Here is a 13,732-nt window from a genome sequence, read left to right as displayed (position 1 = left end):
CACCAGGCCCCTGCAGGGTCATCTCCCCCTGACTAGCTCAAAGAGTCCCCTTCACCTACAGGAGGAAGCCCTCGCTCGCTGGCCCTCGGTGACGAAAGCCAGCTTCCTCCCCAGCCTCGTCTGCCACCCCCTGCCCCCGCGCTTGTGCCCCAGCTGTGCCAGTCTACACACGTTCTGCTGCTTCTTTTTACCTCTCCTCCTTTGTCTGTGCTGTCATTTGCTCAATGCCTGTCCCCAGTGCCACCTGCAAGCTCCTGTTCAACTCTTCCAAGTTCATCCACCTCGTCACGGGCCCCGTGGTCTCTCCTGACCAGGAAAGGTAGAGAAGGTTCCTGTTTTTTCCTCTCCCTGTGTCTTCTTCTGTCATCCCCTGTTACAACACTTGGCCCGTTTGTCCAGTTATTTGTCCAATGTATGTTTACTGAGCACCTATTTTGTATAATTACAGCCTAGCTGACACTCTCTGTTAATCTGACTCTCCCCCTTAAGGGCTAACCAGCCCCCAGAGGTCACTGTCTGAGTTCTGTTCATCTTTATATCTTCAGAGCCTGGAAGCATTAATAAATATTTGTTGAATTAAAGAAGGAAGGAAAAAAGGAAGGAAGAATGGAAGGAAGGGAGGAAGGGAGGATGGAAGGAAGAAAGGAAGGAAAGAATGTCTACCTGAGGCCTCTCCCTGGCCCCAATACCTACTGGTATTTGAAGTCAATACTTTAACCCGCATCTGGTCACAAAGCCTTGGAGGCAGGAAATTGTGGCCTGCTGGAAGTGGGGTGGGCATTGGGGAGGCAGAAGAGGAAGAAAAGGTGGGCAGGGGCCAGACTGTGAAGGGCCTAGGATGCTCTGGTAAGAATTTCGCACTTCGCTCTGTAGGCAATGGGGAGCCACTGAAGGTTTCAGCCAGTCAAGTGACTTGGTTCCATCTTAGTAAGGTGACTGTGACTGCTGTCATAAGACGGGTTGGAGGATGTGGAGTAGAGGCAGTGAGACAGTGGCATTCACCCCAGTGCTGATGTAGGCAGGAGGATCGTTTGGGCTCAGTAAAGTTAACTGCCAGGGCACGAGAGGGCTGTAGGGTGGGAACATTCCAGACTCAGGGGGTCTGGTTTTACCTACTACTCCCCTGCCCTATTCCCATTAGCTGGGAAGACATCCTTCTTAGGCCGACAAGGATCAGAGGTCCTCTCTCTCCACATTGCTTCCAAAGTTCTTTGGCCTTGAGAAGTCGTCAGGAATTGGGCCGGGATCTTTGGTCATAGCTTTGAGGGGTGTGCGTCTAGTTCCTGATTAGAACCCTCAGTCCATTCTGTGGGTTTGGAAAACACAACACATACAGGGACACACCATCCAAAATACCCACACACCTGCCACATGCACAAGCGGGCGCACACGTGCCCTCATAAAAGGGCACATCACTCACACGTCACACACACACTTGCCCTGTGCACTTGGCACACACGCCACCCAAATGTGTACACATGTACACACGTGGTGGGGGCAAGGGACGGGGCAGCTCTGGGCCACTCCCTCCTCCTCCTGCTGGGCTCCCAGCTGCCCTAACCCCAGCCTGGCTCACTCCGTGTGCAATTCTGACTGTTCCCACAGGGATTTCACGTGTTCTGATCTCACGCCCTCCACACCCAGGCCCTCCAGGCTCACCCCCTGTTGTCTTATCTGACCCTGACTTCACCTCACCCAGGGACCCCGCCCTGACTTTACACGTCTTGATTCCAACTTGACCTCATCCAAGTCCGATTTTGTCCTCACTTTGATCGCAGCCTAGACCCTTGCACAGCACCTACTCAGGGGGCATTTCAGTGCAGGCCTTTCTCTGAGGTGAGCTACGCTGCAGGCGATCATGGAAGACGTGGGCCTGGCCCCAGTTACACGTTCTTCCTCGGCTCTGAATAAGATCACATTTTCCTCAGTTGCCTTAAGTTGTTTTGGAAAGAAGGCAGGATACAAATTAAAATCACTAGGCAACTATATATACTCAACTCTCCTCAATCATTATCAAAAAACATTTTTTTTAAATCTCCCTTCCCCCCAGCTCCCCTCCCCAGGCATCAGGAACCCCCTTTGCTTCCCGTCAAGTCTCTGTGGGCCACGTGCTGTCCACGCTTCTGTAAGCCCTTTTCTCTCATCTTCCCTGACCCTTCAGTCTTCTCCTTTCCTTCCCACCTCTCTGGCTGCTCCTGCTCACTCCCTCCTCTCTCCTCTTCCTCCACTGGTCTCCTAAATGTTGGTGTTTCCCAGGCCTTGACCCAGGCCTTTTCCTCTCACTGAACACACTCCCTTACAATCCGGCCCATCCCTGGCTTTCTCCCACTGTCGACTGTACACCGAGGCCCCCACCTCTCTGTCTCCAGCCCTGAGCTGTCTCCAGGGCTCCAGAGCGTCAGATCCAACAGATTCCAGACATCTTCACTGGGATGTCCCGTGTTCAAAATGGAGCCCACCACTTTCCTCCCACCCCCTCCTCCCTGGCCCAAACTGCCCTTCCTCCTGTATTTAGCATCCTGGTAAATGGCACTACCATCACACAAGTGTCTGGAAATTCTCCAGAAACCTGGCAGCCTGCTAGGCCCTCCACTTCTCTCTTTTTCTCTTCGCTCAAAATCGACAGTCACCAAGGCCTGTTAATTTTCCCTCCTAATGCCTCTTCACTCTGGTTCCCTTCCCACCACCACCACCACCCTCACCCAGCCATCCTCAACGCCTATCTGGATGACTGGAAGCGTTTCCTGCCTGGTTTTCCTGTCTCTACTCCATGTTCCCCTAATCCAGAGCAACCTCTCTAAAACAGAAATCAAATCATGTCTTCTAACTGCCTGAAACCGTCAATGGCTCCCCCATTGCCTACAAAGCAAAGTGCACAATCCTTGCCAGACATTCCAGGCTCTTCACAATCTCACTCCTGCCTGCTGTTTCTTCTTCCTCTGCCTCCCCCACCTCTGCAGCTCTGCCCTAATCACCCTACTCCTCAATGCCCACCCCACCCCCGCAGGCCACCACTTCATGCCTCTAACACACTGTGGTCAGATGTTGGTCCAAACTGTTGACTTTAACTACCAGTAGAGATGAGGCTGGGGAGGGAGGAAGGGCCTCTGGTATACACCACATGTTCATTCAACAATCATTCCATGAGCCTGTTTTGTTCCCAGCACGGTGCTAGGCGCTGGGGATAGAGAGGTGAAAATCCAAGGGCCCTTCTGCTCCTTGGAGGAGCGCACTGCCCCTGGGGGAGACAGAGAGGAGGGCAGACAAGTGCGGAATAAAGAGGAGGCCACTGAGACATTAAACCAGAGTGTGGTGGAATCCCGATTTGCTTTAGACGCAGGGCATCAGATGCGGTGGAGAGGGCAAGAACGGATTTGCGGAGGCCAGTCTGGAGCGACTGCAATGATCCAGGAGAAAAATCATGGCGCCTGGACAGGAGAGGAGGCAATGGGAATGGAGAGTGCTCAGGAAGTGGAATGGTCAGGACTGGACGACCATTAGCTGTGGGGTGCAAGAGAGGAGTCTAGGAGGACTCCCAGGTATCTGACTCAGAAAATGAGGGGATAGTGGTACCATTCTCAAAGTGCAAACAGCGAAATAGGGACCAGATGTGGGCCTCAGCCCTCCCCTAGGTCCTTGGTCTCTATCGTCATTGTTGTTTAGCTGATAATCCCAAGCTCTGCTAGAGCAGAGCAGGTGCTAAGCGCTTCCCCTGCTCTACCTGACGGTCTCCTCGCAATAAACCCCTGAGGAGACAACTATTACCGCCATTCTACAGATGGGGCTATTGAGGCTCAAGAACGTGGAAGAATTCGCATGCCTTCACACAGTTGGCGAATGAAAGAGTGAGGATGCCAGGCCAGGCCTGACCGGTTCCAAAGACCCCTCTCTTAACAGCTGCATTGTATCACCTCCCCAGATGGTACCCTGCCTGGGGGTGTGAGCCTGTGTGGGGCTGTACTAGCCTTGTATCCAGGGCTACTCATTGGAGTTTCTGCCTCCATTGCCCACTTCTTGCTCTAGGGTGGAGCTTGCTCTTCCTCCACGTGGCTCTGGATTCCTGTAGGGACAGGCTCCAACGCTGGGGCTCATCTGAGAGCCTGGAGGTGAGGGTAGGGATCCAGAGCCGGGGCAGCAGCCTGGCCCGTGGGCAGTGGTCTGACTTCTGCTCACACAGACCAGAGCCAGGATCACCCTCCCCGGCCTCTTCTGCCCCACCATTACCTGCCCTTCCCCTCTCTGAGCTGGACCCCTGGGACAGATGGCAAGCCACTTCACCGGGTTTGCAGGGGCTGGGTTGGGGAGCTCTTGTCTGTGGTGTGGAGGAGCAAGGCAGCAGGGGGCGCCACAGACCCCTCCAGGGTGGTGGACGCCGGTGAGGTTGTACCTGATGAGCTCCCGCGAGCAACTAAGCGCTGGAAAATCAATGTTTTCCACTTTCAGTGCTGGGCGACTCTTCTCATTACGTCTCGCGCTTCCTCTGTGCTGCTGGGGACCGAGACGCTTCCCTGGTCCCAGTCCTAATCTGCACTGGCTGACAAGCCGGGTGAACACACAGCTCTAGGACCTGTGGTCCGTTTCACCCTGCCTCGGAGCCCGCCCAGGGCCTGTCATCTTGCCCTCGGCTACACCCATCTCTGCCTCCCCTTCTTATACACACACACACACTCAACCCTAACTCAAGTCACCCACATTTTCCAAACTGTGGCATGTGTGGCCATATAAGCACTTACTTTATCATTGTAACCCTTTTGGATGAAAATCTTTCCTAAATCTCCCCTGACATTAAAAAAAATTATATCTTTATCTCTTCTTATTAAAATAATAAATATTTGTTATACATAGTTTGGCAACTATAGGCCATTATGAAGAGAAATTATTTTGTTCAGGAAATAAATGCACACAGGTGGGCATGCATACGGGATCTGTAAGGACATGCATGTGTGCACCAAGACGGGGTGTTTATCTCCCCCCAAACCTCATCTCCTGGGAGGAGGAAGGAGACTCTCATCCCCAGTGTCCAGAGCAGAGCCTACTCTATGGCAGGTGCCTGACACACACAGTGTTTGTAGAGTGAATGCATGAGTGTGATTTTGCACCAGGATGTCACCCCCTCCTGGCCTCCACCGGGTGCTTTCCCAGCTCCAGCTCACTTGAGAATCAGGGAGGAAACAAAGAGCTCTGAATAAAATGCACGTCCTGACTCTTATTTGAGGAGCAGTCCCCTGTGCTCAGCCAAAGTCTATTTCATCTTCTTTCACACATAATTCATAAAGTTTGGTCTTCTAGCCTTCATGCTCCAAAGTTGATTTCCTGCCCTCCAACCTCAGCAAAGATGAGGAGCAGCCCGAGGAAGGGAGGATGCTGCAGCCGGACACCCCAACAGTTGTGGACCCTGTGCACGTCCAACTCCAGGGCTCAGAAACCACAGAGCCGGGGCGTTCTGTGCAGGGACTAACAGCCCTGCAGCCGCATAGCCTCCGAGTGCATCCATATACTACCCCTCCAAACAATGGCGACCTGGGCCGTCTCAAGAGGAAATCTTGTCTAAAGTGCTGTCTTTCAGAAGGCATGGGAGGCTTGCGGCATTTGTGTTTTATTTCGTTCTTCCAAGCGTCTCCCAACCCTGGCCATTCTGCATGCTCAGGCCTAGAGGCCCACGCTAAACTATTTTGAAGAGGAGAGAGGAGCACAGCTGTCTTTTCTCTAGTGCTTTAGGATGATCTGGGAGGCACAACTGTGGCTCCCAGGGTCCCCTGTCCCCTGTACCTTCCATACCAGTTATGTAGCTCTTTCCTTCGGTCCCAGTGGGATGGATTCTGGTGCACCAGGAGCAGATCAGCCTTTGCAACAATGATTAATTGACCTTAGCAGCTTAAGAATGCTTATTTGCACCCAGTTATGAAGTGTCACAATATGTCTCAAATGCAAGCGGCTTCCATTAGAAGCGGAACCACAGAGCGGGAAGCGCGAGCAATATTTCCTTAAAAGTTCATCGTAGGCAATGGGGTAGTGTGCGGAGCTAAACAAATCCAGGCAATAATGGAAATGTAGCATGAAATTACTTCTGTAAACAACAACCATTCATTATTTGAACATTTTTCATAAGCGAGCAGGCAGGGAGAGGGGAAGGGGCTGCGAGTGGGAAGCGAGGGGGCTGCGGCAGGCCGGGCCGATACACCCACCGGAGTTCCCGGGCGGAGCTTTCTGGGGCCTCCCTGTGCCCATCTGTCTTCAGGAAAACGCCGAGGCGAGGCTCCATCCTGCCCAGAGCCTGCCATCAGGTTCCCTTTCTTCATTAAGCGGGATTGGCGCAGGCAGAGGGAATGTATGATTTAAGGAGGAAAGAGAAGCCCACTACTTAATGTTGATTTGGCGGAGTGTATAACCCCGGAGAGAAATGTAAATAGCAGCCTGCAATAACATGACAGCCCACTAATCATATTTACAAACGATATTAAATCTGTCCGCACGCAGGCCTGCCTGCGGATTGGCCCGGCCGTAATTGTCATTGTAACCAGCGCCGGCTTATGGGAGGATTTAACTGCAGTGATATAAGGTGAGTCGCGGGCTTATTATGACTTTATTATTACCCGGTTTATGTTTATTAAAACAATTTGTCATGCAGAGCAGGAATGGAGGAATGGGAGCATTAAATCGTGCCATACTCAACCTGGAGAGACGACTCGGGGGATGAATGGCAGCGGGCCCTGAGCCTCCGTTGCTCTGGAGCTGGGACCGGTTGGCACCAGCCGCCCGGAGCCCTGGCCTGGCCGGAGACCGCTCTGCCAAAACCTCAGAGGCCGCAACACGGCCGGAGTCTTTCTGTGGCTCTAACTGCCTTTCAAACAGGAGTCAGCTCAGGACAGCCACGGGAAGGACGAGGACCCGTGTTATTGCTGGGCCTTTGCAGGATTGACCATGAGGCCCACAGCTGGGCTCCCCTCACTGGCAGGAACAGAGCCAGGCCTGCAAAGGCTGCATGGAGACAGCCTGCAGAGGCTCAGCACAAGATGTCTTGGAAGAAGTTTAATAAAAGCTGCTTTATTTTCTCTGGGGGTCCTTATTGGTTATTATCAAATTTATTTCACCCCCAATCTTTGTTCTTTGGCAAGGCAGAGAAAAGGGAGGGTCGGCGGGCCTGGGAAGAACAGGTCCATGCAACTAGTAAATAATACTCCCTTTCCCCAGTCCAATTACCCAAGGAAGAGAGGCATCGGGAGGTGGGAGGCCGTGGTAGCAGCTCCTGATGTAATTGGGGCTGAAGCCTCGTGTGTAGACACAAAAGTCACAGGTATCAGTTCTGCTGCCAATCTCGGGAAAAGTCCCACATGCTGGGGATGGACCTATGTACACATTAAAGCAGGGACTGTGACTGTCACAAAAGCCTCAGACATGTGACCCTTGGTCAGTGTCCCCTGGAGAAGAAAGAGCTGAACAGTGGCAAGGCCTGTCCTCAGGGACCAGGTGGCTGCATCTTCAGAGTCTCCACTAGCCCTTACAGTGCCTCCGTGTATATTAAAATTAGCAAAAGGTTCTCTTTCCTGCTGGCAAGGGCAGGCCAGGCAGGGCCCATGGATTGGTGAGCAGAGCAAAGTCTGGATTCCAGCCCTCATTTGCCTTTTCAGCCCTTGTGCAGTGAACAACCTACACAACTGTATGTGACGGCCCTACTCCCCTGCCAGCAGCCTTGTGGCTTGAAATGCCATTATTTAAGCAAGTTACTGTCTGTACAATGTCTCCAAGGCCATTAATGTCCTGGCTGGTGAAGGCGGGACGGTCTCCAGAGGGGGTGATGGACAGAGAGAAAGGATGTTGCCCCCATCACCATCTGCCAGAATGCCCGAGGTCTCAGGCCTCATGGTGGGTGAGGGCAGGCTGGGACAGACAAACCCTCCAGACTCCATTCTGGGCCCCTGAGCAGTACTACCTGTGGGGTATAATGCCGGGTGCTTCCAGCAAGGGGTGATTTGGGACATGGTACCACCTTTCAGTCTCCACTCCCCATGGCCATGAGATACCTGGCTCCCAGGTGTGTGCAGCAGCAGGTGGCTACCTCAAGTGCAGAGTGTCTCTGGGGGGTCACCGCATCCCTCTGTTCCGCCTGTCCCAGCCTGGCCAAAGGCCCTGCTTGGGGATCCAGAGTCTGGGCATTTGGGCACTGAAAGTGACCCCCTTGGCCAGAGCTCAGCCTTCATTCTGGGCACCCCGCCAGCAGGTGGGCTTCTGGCCTCTGCTCACACGCCTCCTGTGGCGGGGAGCTCACTCCCTCCTGAGGTGGCCTCTCAGGCTACTGCAAGCCTCTCCCCCTCTCACGGATGACCCTGAAAGTCAGGCTTGTTGCCTGCATCCCAGGCAGCCCCTCCTCAGCTGTGCACTCCCCTGTGGTGGGACTTCTGGGTCCTTCTCCGTCGGAGTCCTGCCTCCTGGTGCTCTGGGGTCCCCTAGGGTCCCCTGGATTCCCCGTTGGAGTGTGGGTCCCCATGTGCCTGGCGTGGCCTCTCCTGTGGGTGCAGTCCAGATGGAGGTGGAGTTGGGCCCACCCCCAGGCCTGCCTCTGGGACGGCTGTGGGAGACGCCTGCTAATTGTGGGCCCAGCTCCCCGGGCCTGGGGATGCCTGTGGGCCTTGGTTCCCTTTGTCTCACTTAAGAAAGGAGTCACCGAGCGGTGGCTCAGAGGAGGAACAATAAGCCTTTATTGCTGCTGCCCTTCTCCACAAACGCTCAACCTGCTGGCCGGCGGGAGAGGCCATGCTGGCAAATTAAAAGTCTCTAAACTTTCTTTATGTCTCCTTGGACACTCCAGCAGCTTTCACGCTGAACTGGCTGGCCTGGCTCAGAGACAAAGAGGCAGGCCGGGGTCAGGGAGGACCCGCCCTTGTGGTCCCAAGGAATGACCAGTGGATGCTGGGTGGGTAGGGTGGAGGTGGGTCCGGGGGGCTCTGGGGCCCCGGAAGGCCTCCTGGGGCAGGGCCCTGCTTCCTGACAGTCTCTGTTGCCTGTGGATGGCAGACACTGAGTCCCCACTGGCCATCTCTGAGGTCCACCACCAAGGAAAGCACAGCCTGGGTCCAACAGCTAGGTGAGGACGCTGCCATCAGGGGCAAAGGAAGCCTCTTGGAGGCCTCTGGAGAATCTCAACTCCCCCTCGATCCCTGCCCTCCTCACTGTGTCCCGAGGCTGGGGGACCCCTAGAAGGAGTTGGTGGGCTAGGTCTGGTCCTGCCACAGGTGAGGCCCCTCACAGCTCCCACCGAAAACCTTTAGCTCTGAGCCTCTGAGCTCTCACTGTGGGCTGAAGGGTAGCAGGGCCAGATAAAGAGAGAGAGACTGGGACAGTCCCCAACACCTGTTGTCATGACATTTTTAACTTTTTTCACTCCTCCTCTATGCCAGTCTGGTGCTGTGTCATGCCATCTTCCCAGCAACAGCTGAGTCACAGGTGCCATGGAGGAGGCCTGCTGGCCCCCCAGTCCTCTCCCCTGGAAAAATGCGCCAAGATTTGCAGAATAGACATTACCTTTGCGGGACTGTACTGACTGGGACGGGGCACAAAGGAGCCCTCTGGAAGGCTGGAAATCTTGTAGACCTTGAATTGAGTGGTGGCTACATGGGTGCACACATATGTAGAAAATCATTGAGTTGCACGCTTCGCTGTGTGTAAATTTAAAATTATAGTGATAACAAACAAACACAGGCCCTGCCCTCAAGACCTCAGTTTGAATCCCAGCTCTACCCCTCACCAGCTGGGTGGGCACGTCACCCAACGTCTGAGGCCAGCCTCTCCATCTATAAACGGGAAGACTATCACATACCTCTTTCCCGCTGGCCCGCAAGCTCCATGAGAATAGGAGCCACAGAGAAAGCTCTCCACAGAGAATAGGGACGCCCCTCTGTGTCATCCCTGGTCTCTACTAAGGGTCTGGCTTAAGTAACTGCCAATATAATAAGACCCCCAGGTAGTGGCAAGGGTTGTAGGTCTGAAAGGATCCCCCACAGCTTCTCAGGAAAACATATTCCTTATTTTACCAACATCCCAGTGATACTGTGGCTTTTGGTGAGTCCCCACAGGCCTCTAGCTGCCCTTCCGTAAGGGGTTCGGGGTGCTCTCTCTCTCTCCCTTGGAGAGGGACAGCCAGAACTGGGGCGCTGAGGCTGAGGCAGGCCACTGGAAATTAGGAGTGGGAGCCCTTGGAGTTGTTGGGGCAGCTGGGTTTGGCTCGGAGAGGGGTCGGGCGGGGTTTGCCCTCCTTGCACTGGTGGGGAAGGGTTGAAGACCTGTGCTGCTGCAACGAGGCCCAGCAAGGAGACCCTCATGGCACCAGCTCTCTGGGAGAAAAGAGGACTTGGGGTCTAGGTCAGGGACGGTGGGGAAGTGCCCTGGCCACTGGCACTGTGCACACCCAGGGCCCAGACCCTGCCCACCGGGACCTGGTGTCCATCTGGAGCCCCCACCAGGCTGGATGTTCCAGGCTGCTCCCCGGGGAAGGGTCCCTTTCCACCATCACTCTATCTGATTGTCTGCTAGGTTAGTTCTTGGCAATTTCTTGCTCCATTTCTTTAATCCCTGATTCTCTTCAAGCGCAGAGGGAAGAGGAAAAAGCTGAAGGCCTGTTGGTGGGGGCAGTGGGGGAGGGGTGAAAAGAGATGAAGGAAGTGGCTAGGGCCCCGGGCTTGATACAGGGTGGGGATTGCAAGAGCCCTTGGGGGTCCCAGACCAGAGATGTGAGACCCAGGGCTGAGGCTGCTGCCTCCTCCTCCTCGACCTCTCCAGGATTGACAGAGTGTGTGTCAGTCGCCTGTGAGCTGAGACTGCTGCTCTGCAGTCATTTCTACAGGCCAAGAACAGAGGCCTGGGTGACAGCATCAAGAGCAAAAGCCAGACCGCTGGGGAGAAGATGCTGTCAACTCCTCACAGCTCAGCAAACTCCTGGGCCTTGAGCTGAGAGTCAGGCGAGACTGGAGTCAGGGCTCAACACAGTCTAGGCCAGTGTGGAGGTCCACGCCCCAGCACGGCGGCTCCCCCACTGGCTGCCGGCTGGGGGCAGAGGAGGCTGTGTGAGCTCAGTTGAACCCGGGGACCTGTGCTCCCTCCTGTGCCTGCCCTGCCGCTCCCTCAGGCCTCAGAAGCTTTCCTGCCTCCAGGGACTGGGCAGGAGGGGCTGTGGGCCAGGACAAGCTCCGGAGAACGAAGCCCAGTGGAGTCTGCAACTTCTTAGAGGAAAACCCTATTGAGAAGCTCAAATCATGGCAGTAATTAGGCCACTTATTTTGCAAAAGTTCAAATTAAATGGAAACTTTGGTGCTAATGAAAATGTTCCATTTTCCCCTTTTATTAAATCCAGCTCTGTGCCTTCCAAGAGTTTGGGAATAGCCAGCCCCCGATGGCTTTCTCACAGCCAGTTCATATCCTCCGACTGTGGAGCTGCTAAGACAGAACACACTCTCAGGGCCTCTCGTTACTGGCTCAATTGAAAAATGTCCTTCATAAGGTAGCAGCATTAACCCACCCCCAGACACCCACTCCTCCAGCCCTTTCCCCCCACATGGCCACCAGACTTCTGCCTGTCACCATCGGCTGTGTGGGCCCCTAGGAACGCAGGCCCAAGAGGGCGGGGCTGCTGTGCTCAGTGTAAAGCTGGGCTTCTGGTCTACCCCTTCTGGGGCCCAGAAAATCTAAGCTCAGCATCTTCCCCAAAGAGCTCGGTGGCCCTCCCACGGCAGGCTGCCTGCCTCCTGACCACAGCCCTGGGAAGGGCTGAAGCACCTACGAGTCCCATTAGACCTGCTCTTTGATCCTTACTTACAAACCAGGGACCTCAGCCTACTCGGTTTGCCTCTCTGGGCCTCAGTTTCCCCATCTGTAGATTGGGGATAATGCTCACATCCGCCTCGTGGAGTGTCATGGGAGGGAATGGAGAGAGCACTTTTATCCTCAGTGGGGTAGAGCAGTGTCTGTGGTCAGTCCCCTCCTTGAAGCAGTCTCTCTGGCCAGGGTTAGGACATGGCTTCTATCCCTCAAGCTTCTCCAGGATTTCCTCTGGAAGGTTTGGCAGAGGCGGGAAGGGAGGAGCTAGAGGCCGAGAGTGTCTCAGGCCACTCCCCTATGCCAGGCTAGGTATCAGGGGAGGAGCAGCCTACCCTGGGCCTGGCCAGCAGGATGCGTGGGCTTGGGAGCCTGGCTGTGAGGGATGGGGCTGTCAGTGCGTGGGGAAGTCTCTCACACAGACAGACACAATGATAGGAACAGACACACAGACACATACAGGCTTAGCCCCAGCCTTCCTCAGTGGGGCTCTCAAGGACTTGGCAGTGGGGCCCCGAGGAGACCCACAGCTTAAAGCCCACCCCACACTGAACACCCACATTTTAATGCAACTCCCAATTAGTCTCCGCATAAAGGTTTGTCAGAACCTAGCACGCACCCAGCACTAGGCTTGAAGAAGTTGCGGGGAGGAGCAGAGCCGCAACCATCATAAAAGCATGAGTCCATCACCCTCATGCTCCCCGTCTTGGTGATGAGCCCTCTAACACACACCCGATCCCCAGATGAGAAACATGCTGTCACCTTGACTCCTCTGTCTTCATCTTCCCATCCTTTTCTACCCTATTCTGTAGCTTCTGCTTCTTTCTTAGTTCCACACCTGATGATTCCCTGCCCTCTGCCCCACAAGCCTTTCTTCCCCTCCACCTCATTTCAGGCCCCCACTGGGATTATTATAAGCATCCTTCTCTCCAGAGCCTCCCTCCCACAGGCCCCAGAGGGAGCCTTGGAAACGAACGTTTGAACTCCTCACCCTCTGCTTCCATCCCGCCATCACTGCGAGGCTCCCATCCCATGCAGGAGACAGGAAAACTTGGCAGTTCACATGTTCCGCCCTCCTCCACCTTCCCACGCTCCTTACCGTCAGGAACCCTTGCATCACGCCCTCCCGTCGTAACAAACTGCTTGTCCTTCCTCAAATGCAGAGTAGTCTCTCACAGTCAGGGTGGACTCCCATTGTTTTTGCTTTCTTAGGATTTCTGCTCACTTCTGGGAACAGAATCCTTCTGTCATGGGAGGAACCAGTTCTATGTGGTTTGAATGAAGACGGATAGGTGAACTAGGTCTGTGATCTGGGACAATAACAACACCCCATCCTTCTCCACGTGGTGATTAATGCAGGAATGTGAGCATGGTCTAAGCAGGGCCTATGAGAATCTTCTCTGGGAATCTTGGCTGGAACTTACGAAAGAGACAACCTCCTACTGATAATGGTAAGCTGAAAGGTAGTGAGTCTAGGGCTTTTGAGGACCACCTATTCACTATGTGGAGAAAGCCTATCTGAGAGATGTAGAGAGAGACAGAACCTGAAAGTCATTTAAGCTCCTGGATCCAACCATGCCTGAACCCACTTCACATAACTCCTCAATTATAAATTAAAGAAAAATTTTTTTTGCCTAGTTTGAGTCTTGACTAAGACAATGGCTGAATTGCTTTAAACTTTGTGTTCAAAGTCGTATCTTATTGGAAAATAAGACAACTCATTTCAAGACTCATCTCAAACGTCAGCTCCTCTAATAGGTCTCTGTTTTTCCCAATCTGATTGCGATGATACTATTTTTCTGTGCTCCTCCCATATCTTACTTCATACTGTGTCGTAATTATGCATTCCCACAACAACATGTAGTCATTCGGATGTCAGGATCCATGTCTAATTCATCTCTGTATTCCCTTTGCCAGCACATGATTA

This window comes from Equus caballus, chromosome 7, assembly GCF_041296265.1.
Source record: "Equus caballus isolate H_3958 breed thoroughbred chromosome 7, TB-T2T, whole genome shotgun sequence".
Taxonomy (NCBI): Eukaryota; Metazoa; Chordata; class Mammalia; order Perissodactyla; family Equidae; genus Equus; species Equus caballus.
This window is presented reverse-complemented; position numbering follows the sequence as displayed.